At 35.1% G+C, this 14500-nt stretch overlaps 1 long non-coding RNA gene across 1 annotated transcript in view; it reads left to right on the forward strand.

Annotated features, from left to right (window-relative positions):
• Positions 1-13744, forward strand: part of LOC143694369 (uncharacterized) — a 29293-nt gene extending 15549 nt beyond the window's left edge. The window contains exons 3-4 of the long non-coding RNA XR_013182826.1: positions 11990-12144; positions 13090-13744. This is a non-coding gene — a long non-coding RNA (uncharacterized LOC143694369). The remainder of the gene's footprint in view (positions 1-11989; positions 12145-13089) is intronic.
• Positions 13745-14500: the final 756 nt, after the last annotated feature.

Here is a 14500-nt window from a genome sequence, read left to right on the forward strand (position 1 = left end):
AACAAAACAAAGAAATTATGGGGGCAGGGGAAAAAGCCAGCAAGAAGTTGTGAAATCTGTTTTGTGGCTAAGTACATTGTTGGATAAACCCCTGTGCATGTGGTATTGTTATAGTGCCTATTACTTGTTCTGTAGAAACTAGCAGCACTGTATTTATGAAATATATAGTTATGGACTTTGGAACATTTATTTACTTGGATGTCCATAATGGGTCTGAATAAACTGCTGTGTAAGCACGCATTCAAGCGTTTTAAAAAAATGCATATTATTTACTTCATTGACCATACACAAAACCATGATGGAAGCACTATTGTTTAGCCAATACTGTTTTGAGGCCATGCCAGACTAATAAGTGAATAGGCATTCATAAGTGTTTCTAAAACATATATCATTTACCTGGTATTAGGAGTGTAGCTTTTCAGAAGTGCTCTAAAGTGTACATTACTAATGTATTTTCCCAATAGTGATTATAGTTAAACACTTGGGATTTTTTTTATCTTTAAGAAAAAGTACCTCTGAAAGTGCCTTGAAAAATTTTAAAGCTTTACTGTGAATACAAAAATAGGAACTGCTGTATCCAATAAGATGAATGTTGTTGTTATTACTATTAAGAGCAGTAGTACAGTAGTGTTTAGAGGCTGCAGGTGATATTAGGGTCCACTCTGGTATGCACTGTGCAAATATGCAGTTGCAGTACTTGCAGTTTCTGAGCTGATCTTTACAAATACCATTTAGTTAACTGACTTTCCTACCATAAAAAGGTTTAGTCTATCTATCTGCTTATATTCACAACAGAAAATATAATAATTCTTAAACATTTTTAAGAATCTGTTTAGCACACCCTAGCTTAATCTCTGATGTAGGTTTTCATTATTAATTTTGCAGTAATATATGTAAAGATGAGCATAATTTCTCCTCAAGAAATTAGTCTTACCCTGAAGAAGAAAAATAATTGCAGTATATTCATATTCTGACATATTAAAATAGCTTCATATTTACTGAAATTAATTAAGTGTTGATCAGATGGTGGCATTTTCTCATGTTTTCTTATCACTAGAACCTTCAATCTAAATGGTTTTTTTACTCCGGCCCAATGTAAGCATACTGGAATATTGTTGTTTGGACTTACAAGTGTCTTCAATAAGTAGTTCTTAAATAATTCTTCAATAAGGAACTCTAACAATCCCATCACAAATCTTTTCTTTTTATCTAATCCCAATTTTTCCTGTTGCACTTCAGCTTTTGTTTTTATTACTCACATCAGAAAATCTTTTTTCTTTGGCATCACACTTCAGAATATAAGAAAAATTATCTATGCTCTCGCAGCTACACCTAAACCATATAATTTAAAATTTCCATTCAAAATCTCCAGCTGGCCATTTTGTCTGGAGAATACTTCATAATATTCATCCAACATTTTCAAGATAAAATCTTTCACATTATTGCTCTGCTTCTTTGATTCTATAATTGTCTTCTAGAAATTTTACCCTTTTTATCTAAAGACAGTTGCAAGTACACCAAACTCAAATACATTTCACTTTGTAAGGGTATGTACTGGGTATGTGTGCAGCTTGTGTCAGTTCTAGTAATGATATGCAGCCACAGGTTATTCATTTTAAAGTGATACAGGTTTCTATTGTGCTCATCACATTTTCTTTTAGAATACATACCTTTCAGTGTTTGACCCTCATGTTGCAATCACAGCAGCAAAACAGAACAAAAATAATGTCAATGGATTCATAGCTGATTAAACAGAAAACTTATTTTTGCTAAAGGTGGAGCTGTAGATGTAGGTAGAACTTTTCTGTGAATCTCCAATTTTGTATTTTCTGTTTCTCTAGGCTTTTGATTCTTGACAGGGAATGTCTTGAACCAATGTTCCATATTTAAGCAAAGGTGATTATGCATAAGAGCTGTCAATTATTGCAGGTTCTTTTCTGAGTATATAGACAGTGCCTTTCTTTTGGACTGATACTCCTTTAATGTTTAAGCCATTATACAGGTAAAGGTGTGATCACCTTCATGCCACCTCTAATGAGTGCTGCAAACTTTTACATTTTCCCTTCTGTTCTGACATCTCATCCTGGAGACTAAGGAGACTAGGACCTTCAAAAGCACCTACCTTCTCACTACAGTCTGCATTTCATATGACTTGTCATTTTTTTGTTTTCTAATAGTTTTGCAGAGGAATTCATTGCAGTAGTTTATAATTCATGGAAGGCAGTAAAGTATATATAGAAGGATGGCAAATATGGTACTTTTATTGCTTAAAATTTGTGGATCTTTATTTGAATGTTTTGTTTATTAGTCATCACCACAAATTGCTGCAGAAACCATAAACTAAACAAACAGACACAGGTATATCAAGTAATTAATTTTCATCCTTACTGTTAAATGACTGCTAATTCGTGCTGAACTGTTTAGTTATTTAGTGCAATTCCAGAATAAAATATCAAGAGAAATATCAGCTACCTTAGATTAATTTACTCTGGATTTCTGCATCAGGTTAGAAAATATTTAGTTTACAAGTATAAAAACACATATAACTTTGTTTTATACAGACAGCATTTGATTAAGACAGTTACTGGTTTATGTCTTTACTTTTCCAATAATAAGAACTTCTAAAGGTGAAAAATTGTAACCATAAACCTGCTTGATTGGTCAAATATTTTTTTTCTTAAAGGTTGTTGGTCTAGAAGTAAATTTGTTAATTATCCTTGGGAATGGTGAACTTGCCTTATGGGAGGCTTGAGTGATGGCAGAGAGCTTATTGGGGGTGTCTTGAGAGCCACTTCCTTGACTTCTCCTGTCTCTTTCCAAAGACATCTTGGCAGTGATGAAATACTGGCAGTTTGTGATGATAGTCTTATGAAATGAAGTTATAGTACACACAGTATGGTTCCTTAGTGTTTTGTTGCTAAGTAGTGCTTGTGCATGTTTAATCCCTTCCTTGAAATTTCCAAAATAGAAAATAGACACCTGGAGGGAAGGAAAACTATTCATCTCCGACCTGAAATATGTTTTCTTACATTGCTAAATAAAGGACTACACAAATTCCCTTATTTACACACCCACATTATGCCAACGTACATGTTAACCTTTACAGTTGGCAGAAATTGGGAGACTGGCTGCCAGTTTCTGTTTTGTATAGATTGATGTAATCAGGCATGGCATTGCAGTATGAAATATGTAACAAATGATGTTAGAGTATATCTCACAAACCTGCAGTGAGCGTGAAAGGAGTGTTTCAGAAAGACAGCAAAGGGCTTATCTTGCACCTTGCTTTGTCTTATGTACTGGGGAAGAATGTGAACAAGCAATTTTGTTTCTGTAGTGGCACAAGAGTCTGCAAATGACGTCTGCAGATAAATAAAAAGATTATAGAGGAAGAATCCCTAAAAGGGATATTTTGATGTCACATATGTAGATATGTATTATACCAGTAGAACTAAAGCAGGAATGATGTTCTGCCCCTGCTGGAACCAGTGGGACAAAATTCCACTCAAATGTCTTTAATGGGATGCAGTCCTAAAGACAATTTTCCTCAAGACACTTTATATCCATTCTAGTATTCTTGCTGCCAGCAAAACAGCTTTACTCCACAGTGCAGATAACTTTTCAGATCTGTCCTTAACACAAGATATTTGAGACAGCCTCTGTTGCTAGCCTGCTGTAGCAGTGCTAAATTCCAGAGGAAAAGACTCAGCAATCAGTTTAACAAGGTGCTGGCATAAGCACAGTTTCCAGTGCAAAGTAGAAGGAAAGAGAACAGATAATCTTTGAAAGAACAAAACTGTAGAAAATGGCTTAGAAAGATGGCTTTGTACTACTTAATTTCCTTTTGTTACTGGAAAGTATTTTTTCAGTATAGGAGAAGAGCTAAGACAAAGATTTGGAAGAGATGTGCATTACTACCCAACTGAAAGGAGAAAAAAAAGCCAAGACTGATACTTGGGGAAAAAAGAAATGATTCTCTCTACACTGACATAATGGCTGTATGGGAAGCTTTGGAGACCATCGGCTATCAGCTCTGGTAGTCTAAAGTTGTCCATCCAAAATTTTTTCTCAGAAACTAGACTTTCAAATCTGAGACATTTAGGAAAGTGAGGAAGCTGAGATTTAAGAACATTTGTATTTAAAGATGGTCTAATTTGAAAAATTGGTCTACTTATTCTTTTTCATATTTTACTGTTTTCTAATAGTGCAAGAGGAACTTCAAAATGTGTTTCACACAGTGAAGTTGTGTTTCCAGAAAATGTTGTTACTTGTATGATAATTTATAAGGATGTAAAAGTGAACTTTAAATTTAAAGGTCAGTTTTCCTCTCACTGTGGTTCAAAATGTCCACTGTGTAAACAGTAAGACTTAAATTTGAGTTGTCTATTATTTCCCATTCAGCTTGTGGCACCCTTGCTCTCAGAGGTTTAGGTTTTTAATTTTTTGGCATTTCTAAAATAACCATGTTCTGTGACTTGTTCTTGTTTCAGGAAAAGACTGATGCTGTTCTCCCCCTAAGCTGTTTAGTTCAGCATGAGCCTGGAGGAGCAAGCAGAAGACAACAAGCTTTTGCAATCCATTTTAGAGAGTAGCTGAAATATATTCCCTGAAATTGGCAGCTATGTGCCGGCCCCTTCCATCTGCAGGCACTGGTACAGTTGGCAGTTTCCACCCTGCAAAATCAATCATGCCCCTTCCAGATTAAAGACCTAAATAATGTTCATGCATTTTAAGGGCATTTTTTAATTTCCTGATATTTATAACAACACTTGGGGAAACTTGACACTGAAATCTGTTTCCCAACTGCATTTGTTTTTCCCTCATGTGTGCACACTGATTCGCTATTGCAAGATTGCTCATCAGTGCTGGGTTTTTTTTGTTTTGGGATTTTGCTTAGTTTTAAGATGAAGGATTAAAGCACTCATTGTGAAAACAAATGTGTATATATATATATATATATATATATATTTATATATAAGATTAGTTTTAGGAAGCACTGAATCAGTGCTAATGATTTCTTTCAGCTTTCCAATACCATGTTTTCAGAAGTGCCTTAAAATGCTAACTCTAGGTCTTCTTTTGTTACACACAGCGAGTGAAAAATGAAACTGAAGAAGGAGGTTTTGTGCTGACCTTAGACCAGACATCTGCCAGAGAGTCACCTAGTACAAGCTCCAACCCCATGCAAATGTTGAAATAGTTGAAAATGCTTTGGAAAGAAAAGTGATAAATGGGTTCTGGGCCACTGGATGATTTTCCTCATTGTTATGATCTGCTAGGTAAACTTTGCATCAGCAGTATTGTACAGGATATTGGGATCTGGTCAGCCTCCTCAAGAGAGGAAAAACTTGTATACCTGAAAAAAGCTTGACCTATGTAACCAATTTCAAATAATGGAGAAATTTTAGGATTTAGATCTTCACTGGAAGTTCTTCTTGATGCATTGATATTCAGCAAACATGTGACAAATATTTGAGTTAATACCCTGATTTATGCAATTTCTACAGAAATTAATTTGAAATATCAATTGCAAGATTACTTACTCACCTGCTATCTTACTGCTTGAAAATAGTGTTTATGTTTGGTCAGATTCTTCCCTCTCTGGAGAGAACATGTTTTAACTTCCAGATTGATTATCAATTAAACTGGAACTAAAGAGCATTTCTTGCATTTATAATTGGCCTTCTTGTGTTGATTTTTGCATATTTTCACCCCAACTTTAATCCCTAGGCTACTTTTGGTACTTGGCAGCAGTGCCTTATCACCTATGCACTGCATATTCAGTCCCATTCCATGTGGAATAAATTCTCATGTTTCCTTCAATGCCAAGTTCTGTTAAGTGATGGTGCATTTGGTTACTCAAAATAAGCAATTTCTTTCTAGCTGGATGTGTGGTTCAGGTAAGAAGTAAGTAGAAGTGAATCTGGATGATCTTATGCCTGTGTAACTAACTTTGTTAGCTTAATTTAAAGAAAATTGTTTTATTTCTTTAGTGAGTATTACTTTATCTTGCTGAAACAATGTTACATGTTGAGGAGTTAAGGATTAGACTTCTATTTACCTATGCATTTCAAACAGTCCTGGGACTGTTGTAGAGTAAGATGAAAAACTGTTTCTGAAGCCCTACTTATTCAGGAATATCTGAGGTGTTAATTATCCTGCTCTAAAATAGGTGTATGCAAATACAGGGAGGATTATATATGTTCCAGATGCACTATACCAACTGTGCATGCACTAGGTTATGTACTTGCCAAACTGAATAATTTTCCTGTAAAGCTGAGAACTCTTCTACAACATGATTCATGCCTTTTGGAAGCCTAAGGGTCGGCAGCTCGTGTTTGGACCTGTTTGGTGAGGTGTAATTCTGAAAAATAATGCCGAGTATAAATCTTAGAGGGTTTGAATTGTGTATTCATAAAACCTGCATACGTGATAGCTCTATTACATGATTGTTTAAGAAGCAGTAGATGATGTGCTCCAAGATTTGGTAGGTGAGATTATATTGTCAGGTTATTAAATGGTACAAAGGAACTTTGTTTTCAAGTACATCTACTACATTCTAGTAATACTTGAATAATGTCATAGGTGAAAGCACAGGTTGTTTTAGTCTGAATTTTGTCTGATTTTTCAGTTACTTTTTTGATTGTTATGATTTATTTGTTGCTCTAGGGTTTGAGTGCATGTCCTTGCATGGTTGAAAGGTGTCTACTTTGATCAAGAGAATGCCATTTGGAAAATCACACAACAAAGAATAGGAGAAAATAGTGAAGGATAATTGACAGTAGTTGATAATTAGCTTCTATTTGCTCTATCTTTGCTTACACTTTCACCCTTATGACTGTAGAGTCTTCCTGGCCCTGTGTGTACCAACTTCACAGAAATCTTATGTAAACTCAAATTCCACTGAATTTGGTGGAGTGGGGAAAGGTGAGATTGTGTTCCATTTGTCACAGCTTCAAAAGTAGTTGGTATTAGAGGCATGAGCTACTAAATTTAGTAAATTATTTCTAATTACCACAAATTTAGTCATGAAACATGCTTAGAATCTTTGGTGAGAAGAGACCTGAGCCTTTATCTACCGATTCTCATCTCCCTGGAGGGCAACACAATTTCTACTGGCGTAACACTAAAATTGGTTTCTCAAGAGAAGCATCATAAGTCAAACATGGAAATTTTGGGTCTAATAATAAATACAGAAACAATCACAATTTTGGTAAAATAAAATGTCTTTTGGGTTGTTTTTTTTTTTTTTTGGTTTGTTTTTTTTTTTTTTTTTTTGTTTTGTTTTTTTGGGGGTTTTTTTGTAACTATACTTGGGAATATATGGCTGGCTTAATCCATCTTTAGGATCTTTGGTAGCATTTTCAGATTTATTTACCTAGTCCTGCTGCTGATCCTAAGTGGTTGCATCTGGTCAGACCAAAAGTTTTCTGCACCAAGGAACTGTCTTCAATTTGTTAAAGGAGCAGGATGTCTTTTAATTTTTATGGTCCTTAGTAAGGTTTTGTTTTGCCCATTTGTCCAGTTATTATCTACCTGCATGCTCATTTATAGGAAATGTACTTATTTTATTACCTTCTTTTTAGAAGAGTTTTGCATGTTTCATTCTTTTTGCACTTAAAGGCTCCCCTTCTATTTATATGGTCCTCAAAGATTACCTTGCAGTGTTGCTGATAATGATCTTACTGAGCTCTTAAAAAGCATTCATATAATATTCCCAGTTACATGAACTATCTAGGTTTTTTTTCTATTTATTCTTGGGCCTTTTATTCTTCAAGAAAAACATGTTGTTGCCTATGGACAAAAAAAAACCCCAAACTTTTTTTTTAATTTTTAATTGTTTAAATTATTTTATGTTTTAAGATCTTTTCAGCCTTCATTTAAAGCTCTCTAATAGACTAGATGTTTCCACCTAGTACTTATTTCTTAGGCTTTAACACAAGATAATGAAATACAGGAAGCATATAGGGCAGGGGTTAGAGAGAATTGGGGCACCAATTTGTAAATGGTCTTATTTCTGATAGAAATGTTGATAGGTCTTTTGCCAGCCTTGAGAGCCAGTTGTGGTGGTTCCAGTTGTCTTGCCTGTGCACTTATGAGTGTCTGTCAGTCACTAAGATGATACATTTCTTTATTATGTGTGTGATTATAAACCATTATTTTGTGAGAGAGGCTCCCTATGCTTTTCCTAGTGTCTCAGCTGCTCTTTATAAAAGTTCTTCTGTCAAGGAATTCTTCAGACTTGTACAATAATGTATCAAAGTGGTAAACTCTGACAGCTTCAAAAGCTAGGTTTCATTTCATAAGGGCTTTTAAGCTGTCTTGGATATGTACCTGGCAGACGTTTCAGCCACTGTCTTTCTACTGTTTTCCTCTTGTTTCTTTCTCACATGCCATGAAAATATTTTCCTTTAAGTATTTACATAGTAACAGTCTTCCATGTGATTTTTTTTTTGTTAGAAATAGCATTTTAATGGGTAATTGAGAAGGAACACTTCCTTTCTCATTAGACACTGAATAATTTGATCTCTGGCTAATGTATTTGAAAAATAATGTTTCAGTGTGTCATGATAATAATAAAGTATATTTTTTCTTCCACAGGGTTACAGTTGTTTACACATTTTACTATCTCTTGAGTAGTGTGATACAAAGTCTTTTTATTGCAGTTTTGTTTGAGAAGAGTTGAGCATGTGAAGGAACTGTCAATCAGCATTTAGTCATACAGTATCTATTTCTGTCCCTGTTCCTCCTAACACAGAGGGCTATTATAGTCTACATTACGGCATAGGTACTTTGGATACAGATATCCTTGAGGGGCAGGATTTATTATGAAAGCGGAGAATCAACATAACATGAGACATAGTTTAAATAGCTAAATTTATTTACAAATTCTGAAAGCTAAGTTAAGCAGAGGTTGCTTTTACACATTGAATTTTTCTGTCTACCAAGACATTTCTTCTGTTTTATACCTGAATTTCCAAGCAAGGCACTTCAAATGAGACTATCAATAACTTTTATAATTGACAGGATTTAAGGAAATGTTGATGTTATGTTCTTTGTCTCCAAGGCTGAGTCTTTGCCTGGCTGAGGTTTTGGCTTTCAGCTTAGTTTACGTACTCCATCTGACACAAAGCACTTTCATATTTGTGCTGTGGTGTGTACTCTGTGTACTCCAATGATATCTACAACAACTGGGAACCTATTCCTGAGACAACTCCTCCACTTCCATCCTGGAAATTAGAAATATTAAATGAAGCACCTAATGCATTCTTCTGAAAAAAAAATTAAACTGAATAAAAATTAAACTTATATCTCTATTGCTTTACTTGTGTCTTATGTAAAAAAAGGAATTAAATGTTTAAAAATTGAATATATTAGTATATATATTCATAACATATTAGTATGACATTTGTAGCCTTATATACACATAAATTCCTGCATATGGAGGTTTGCATAGTTTTGTATTGGTTAAACAGAATGAATGCACTTTCTCAGTGTGAGAGACTGGCACCTGACTTTTGGACTCTCAACAAAATACCAAAAAAACATGACAGCCAAAGCAAGAACAACAATACTATCACAAGTTGTGAATTTGCCTAACACTAATGAGTCTGAGAAAGTGAAAAAAAGTGTATGGAGGTATTACTCACTAACTTCCTTAAAACTATATGAGTTTGGAGAAAATTACTTTGAATTTTGAAGTGTCTATAAATGCTATCTTCTGTTTAAGTAATAAATGACCTTAATCTGTTCCTTAATCTATTACAAATGGAATTACTTTAGCAGAAGTAGGTAAGTTTACTATCAACCACAAAATTAAACAGAATGCATTCTGCTATGTATATGTACTATTAGGTATGTTGCATCACGGCAGTTAGAAAGGCAACATTTTCCAGATTCTCTTTTTGAAGGTAAAGATATGCATTCAATTAAAAAAGCACAATATTACTCTTAGGAGAGGAGGTTCAGCCAAGAAGGAATAGCCCTTGTAAAATCTGTCCCTGACTTAACTACAGATTTACTGCCACCATTTTCTGAAACACTGATACCATTTTTTTCCTTCTGTTTCTATGCATCACGTTATAGTTCTATTCACTAAATATTCTCTTTGGAGCTGTAAATGCAGCTGTAATACAAAATTTCTAACTGTAATAATGATGTGCACCAACTTTAAAAAACTTTTAAGTCTGGCTATGTTAGCAGTAATGTGCATATGGAGTATTGTAAAGTCAAATTTATTTTTTTCTTTTAAATCTATCTTTCGACTGCATCCCAGACTGCTCAGATGCAGAGTGTCATGAAAGACCTCAGTCAGGTATTTGGACTTACTCCTCTAAAAAGCAACCTATGTCTCCCAAAAATTAAAATTTCCCTTGCTTCAGAAGATACTGTAGGCAGAAACAGCTTTTTATTACACAAGACTTTATTGCACTCATCTCCCAAGGTACCTACCCTACTGGTAGCACGGATCCCTTCTCCTGAGATTTGAGGCAAGGGCAGTTCATGTGCCACGGGGTTGCTGAGTTGTTCAGATTATTAGTTTTGCTCCAGTGATGTCATCCATTTGCTTCTCTGGTGAATGTGGAACTGACACAATTATTACTTTTCACAAAAGCCTGTATTTTGCTGCCATTACTGTAGAGACCCACACCTACCACCAAGTATTTGTTCAGGCCATATACAGTGAGGATCTGACTGCCTTGTGGTTTGCTAGGGTTTAATTAATGGCTTCTGATCTTTGTGGTGCTCTTTGAGTTCTCTCCAAAGCAAGAAAACTGTTTTGAAAGTTACATGTTTTTCCTTGTTACAGCAGAACATCATTCACTGCACACTTTGCAGTGTGTTGAAGAATGGAGAGAGAGACAAAACCTTGCTTTTGTCTTGGAATGTGCACTGCTGAAACAGCTAGACAGTTTCCAATGGCTTTTCCTGTGTGGAACAGAGGGAAGGTCTCCTCTCCTCTTAAAGATCTCCCCCTCTTGCCTTTAATACCTAAGGCAATGGATGACTGTGTTTATTATACGTAGTGAAACTAATCATCAGATGTTGGGAAACATAACAAGTGCTACTAAAACACTATTGGATAAGACTCACAGGGCTTTTTGAGAGCTGTTTTAGAATTGTGACATGACCTTGCTTTCTCTACGTAGTATTATGTAGAGTATATGTTTTAATATTTACTATTATTAGTATTGTTATTAGAGTTGTTTTTAAGAGCTTTACAGATATATATTTCTATGTATATAAAATGCTAGAGTATTATCTCAAGATGCAATATGCAACCTTAATCTCTAAAGTTTAGAGTTGAATTGAAAATGTTAAAGGTATAAATATCATTAAAGACCTTGCTTACTTTTGTTTATTTTACAAAGAGAAATTACAGTATACTCATGTCATATATTCAGCTAATCCTCAGTTACCATAGCAGTTTATGAAAAAAGAATAGGGGATAGTAATACTATATTTCTGTAGTATATACTGAAAATAGCAGAAAAGTTTTTTGGGACTTGTGTTTGCTACTAAATGGCTCTAATATGCTACTAAATATCTGTATGAATACTAAATATCTGTATGAATAGACCAATTGTTTAATCAAACATAACTTGCAATAAAGGTGAGTTGCTGGTGTGAGTATTCCCATTTGAAAATATATTACCATTCAGTTTTCTGTACCCATTCCACAGATGAAAAGATATTCCTCAAGATAAACAAAGTTTGTAGGATACAATTTGAAGTGTTTAAACTTTTCTTTGTGACAATAAGAGTTCTATCATTCTTAAGGTGTATTTCACCTTAAGTGCATTAAACCGAGGAAAATCAGTTATGGATATTTTATATTTTTGACAGTGAGTAAAGGAATACCACACAAACAATAGCTAATACATCAGCTGAAATCAATTTTCAAAAGAGAATGGCTTTGAGTTGGAAATAAAGGCTTTCATCAAATTCTGTTATTGCTTACAACATTCCAGCCACATTTTCTCTCTTCCAGGAAGGGAACAAACCACAAAACCAATGAAACTTCAACACTTCTTCAAACTGAGAAATGCTTATTTCTCAGGTCAGTGTAGTCGTTTGGTCAGCTCGGAGACAACCTTAGTGTTTAAATGATTGAGATGAATCTGAAGAAATGGCCTGGCTTTCACTGTAAGTTGCAGAGGTGTATGCGAGTAATTTCCAAAGTCCTGGGTTTTTAAAGTTGGCCAGGAAGGTAGCCATTGTTTCTATAAATGTTTGTGATATCTGACTGTCATTTATTTGGCATTTGTTATTGCTGGTGATGCCAGTGACCCCAAAGATGGTAGAAATCAGCTTCATGCTGGATTTGAATTGGTTTGGACAGGCCTAGAATGGGTCATGACACTTCTAAGTTTACATTTTCCCCTGTAAGATTATGTTTAACTTTCCTTTCTGAAAAATTGCCTTTGTTTTACAGATGTGGCTTTCTCCAAAATTAAAATTCTCCTGTCACTTTCACAATTCCTCTAACAATGCTTCAAGCCTAGAGAAACTAGCACAGAGCCCTTAATTACTCCTGTCTCACACTTCTTTTTGATAACTGGGAAACATTTGCTGTCCTGCCTGTCACTGAAGCCTGTAACCACATTCAATTTGATTCTCCCTTAAACACCATTAATATTTTATGTGACAATATCAGTTGATGCAGTCGATGATTCTAATCTCTTTTGTTAACCTAACTTTTTGAACAGGCATGTTTTTTTCTCCTGTTTTTGCACTACATTTACAAAACCCTCTTTCCTCCTTTGAAGTTTCATTGACCATGCCCCATTTATTTGTTATAGTGCATAGCAAAATATTAAAAATACTTTTGATACTTTTGTATAGTTACTACTCTGTTAAGCTGTCTATCCATCTACAATCACTTTATTTTTCATTTGCATGAAGCCTTTGGATATTGCCAGCTCCACATGACAGCAGAGCAGCCAGTAGTTAAGTTGCACTGATTGACTGCTGCTCAGAAGATCTACTGCAGGTTAATGCTGTTGTCTTGGAGTTTGCATTCATGCCTTGAGTTGATTCCTGCTTTAGTTCCTGAATCTTTTCTCAGTATGTTTTTCTTCTTTCAATTAGGCCCAATTGCTACATTTGCCTGACTGGAGTGTTCCACCTGTTTGGACTGGCCTTTGATCTTAAATCTTGGGACTCAGGATCGCCAAACAACCGTGCATCATCTTATCAAGGATTTTGGGGCTGGTGTTTTTCCTATTAGAGGAGGGTATTCAACAAGGACATGACTCCCATATGTTACTGAAACTTACATAATTTATTTTAATGCCCCCCCAGTACAATAACTTCTTGTAAGTTATTTTCGGCCTTCTGATTGTTCCTCCTGAACAGAAAGGTCCACTTACGCATCTCGCTTATGAACAAATAACATAGTACCTGCACCCTATACTGAAGCCATGCACTAACAAGTAACAGGTTGCCAGGTATGAACCTATTTCTTTCTCTCTTCTCCTGTTCCCTGGTTTAGTCTAAGCATAGGAAGACACCTGACAGACATTTACACGTCATTTTTCACGTGCACTTCATGCAAGTGAAATAACTGTGAACAGTTATTGAAGGTCTACTTAAACAACTGAGAATATTGTTACAAACTAGTTCTTTGACCCACCTCTTGGGAGTGGGGAGAAGGGGGTTTGCACAATAAAATAATAAGATGGTTTCCCTGTCACTCTGATCAGTGTACTGTTTAGTGTATTACATAAAAATGGTGTCAATTTTACTGCTGCTGTGGATTTCACCTTTATGGGTATTTTTTTCACTGTTGGAAAAAAGAATGCATTTGATAATATGTCTGCATATTGAATGACTAGAAATGTCTTACTGTTTGTCCAAACAGCGAAAATGCAGTAGATGATTGAAAATGAAGCTTTTCTCATTGACTTGCTGCATATTTGATTGACTTGCTGGACAACTGTTTGATAGAAGAGGATATAATATATCATCACTCTTACAAGTGGGTCTGAAATTTTGCAAGAATGACAGGTGCTGGCAAAATGGCTTTACTAATCAGACCTGCACAATAAGAGCAACAAAAATGCACTATGCTTTTCAGTTTCAATAGAACAGACTTTTTCCTGAACGAATGTTATGGGAATTAATTCACGTCTGGAGTTTTTGTGAAAGACAGAGACCTTGCTGCAATCTCTGTAAAAGCAGTAAGCCAAAAAGAAGGGAATGTAAGGTCTGTAAGGGATGTAATGATTCTCAGTGAAAGCAATACTTACGTAGCTTATGGTAGTGTGGGTTTAAATAAGCTATGATCAAGAATAGTATGACTCTATGAACCAGATTGCCAGAAGGCAAAACTGAGAGGCAACTGAGATCCATAGAACTGCATCTATGCATTTCCTTATTTTGGGTGTTTTGCTCTTTTTTTCCTCATTTGACTGCTTTCCCACTCCTACAAACCAAAATACAAAAAACACATTATTAAAAAAAAAGTATGTGCCTCAATCCTTAAATATTTTTTATAAAA

Source organism: Agelaius phoeniceus, chromosome 6 (genome assembly GCF_051311805.1).
Source record: "Agelaius phoeniceus isolate bAgePho1 chromosome 6, bAgePho1.hap1, whole genome shotgun sequence".
NCBI lineage: Eukaryota > Metazoa > Chordata > Aves > Passeriformes > Icteridae > Agelaius > Agelaius phoeniceus.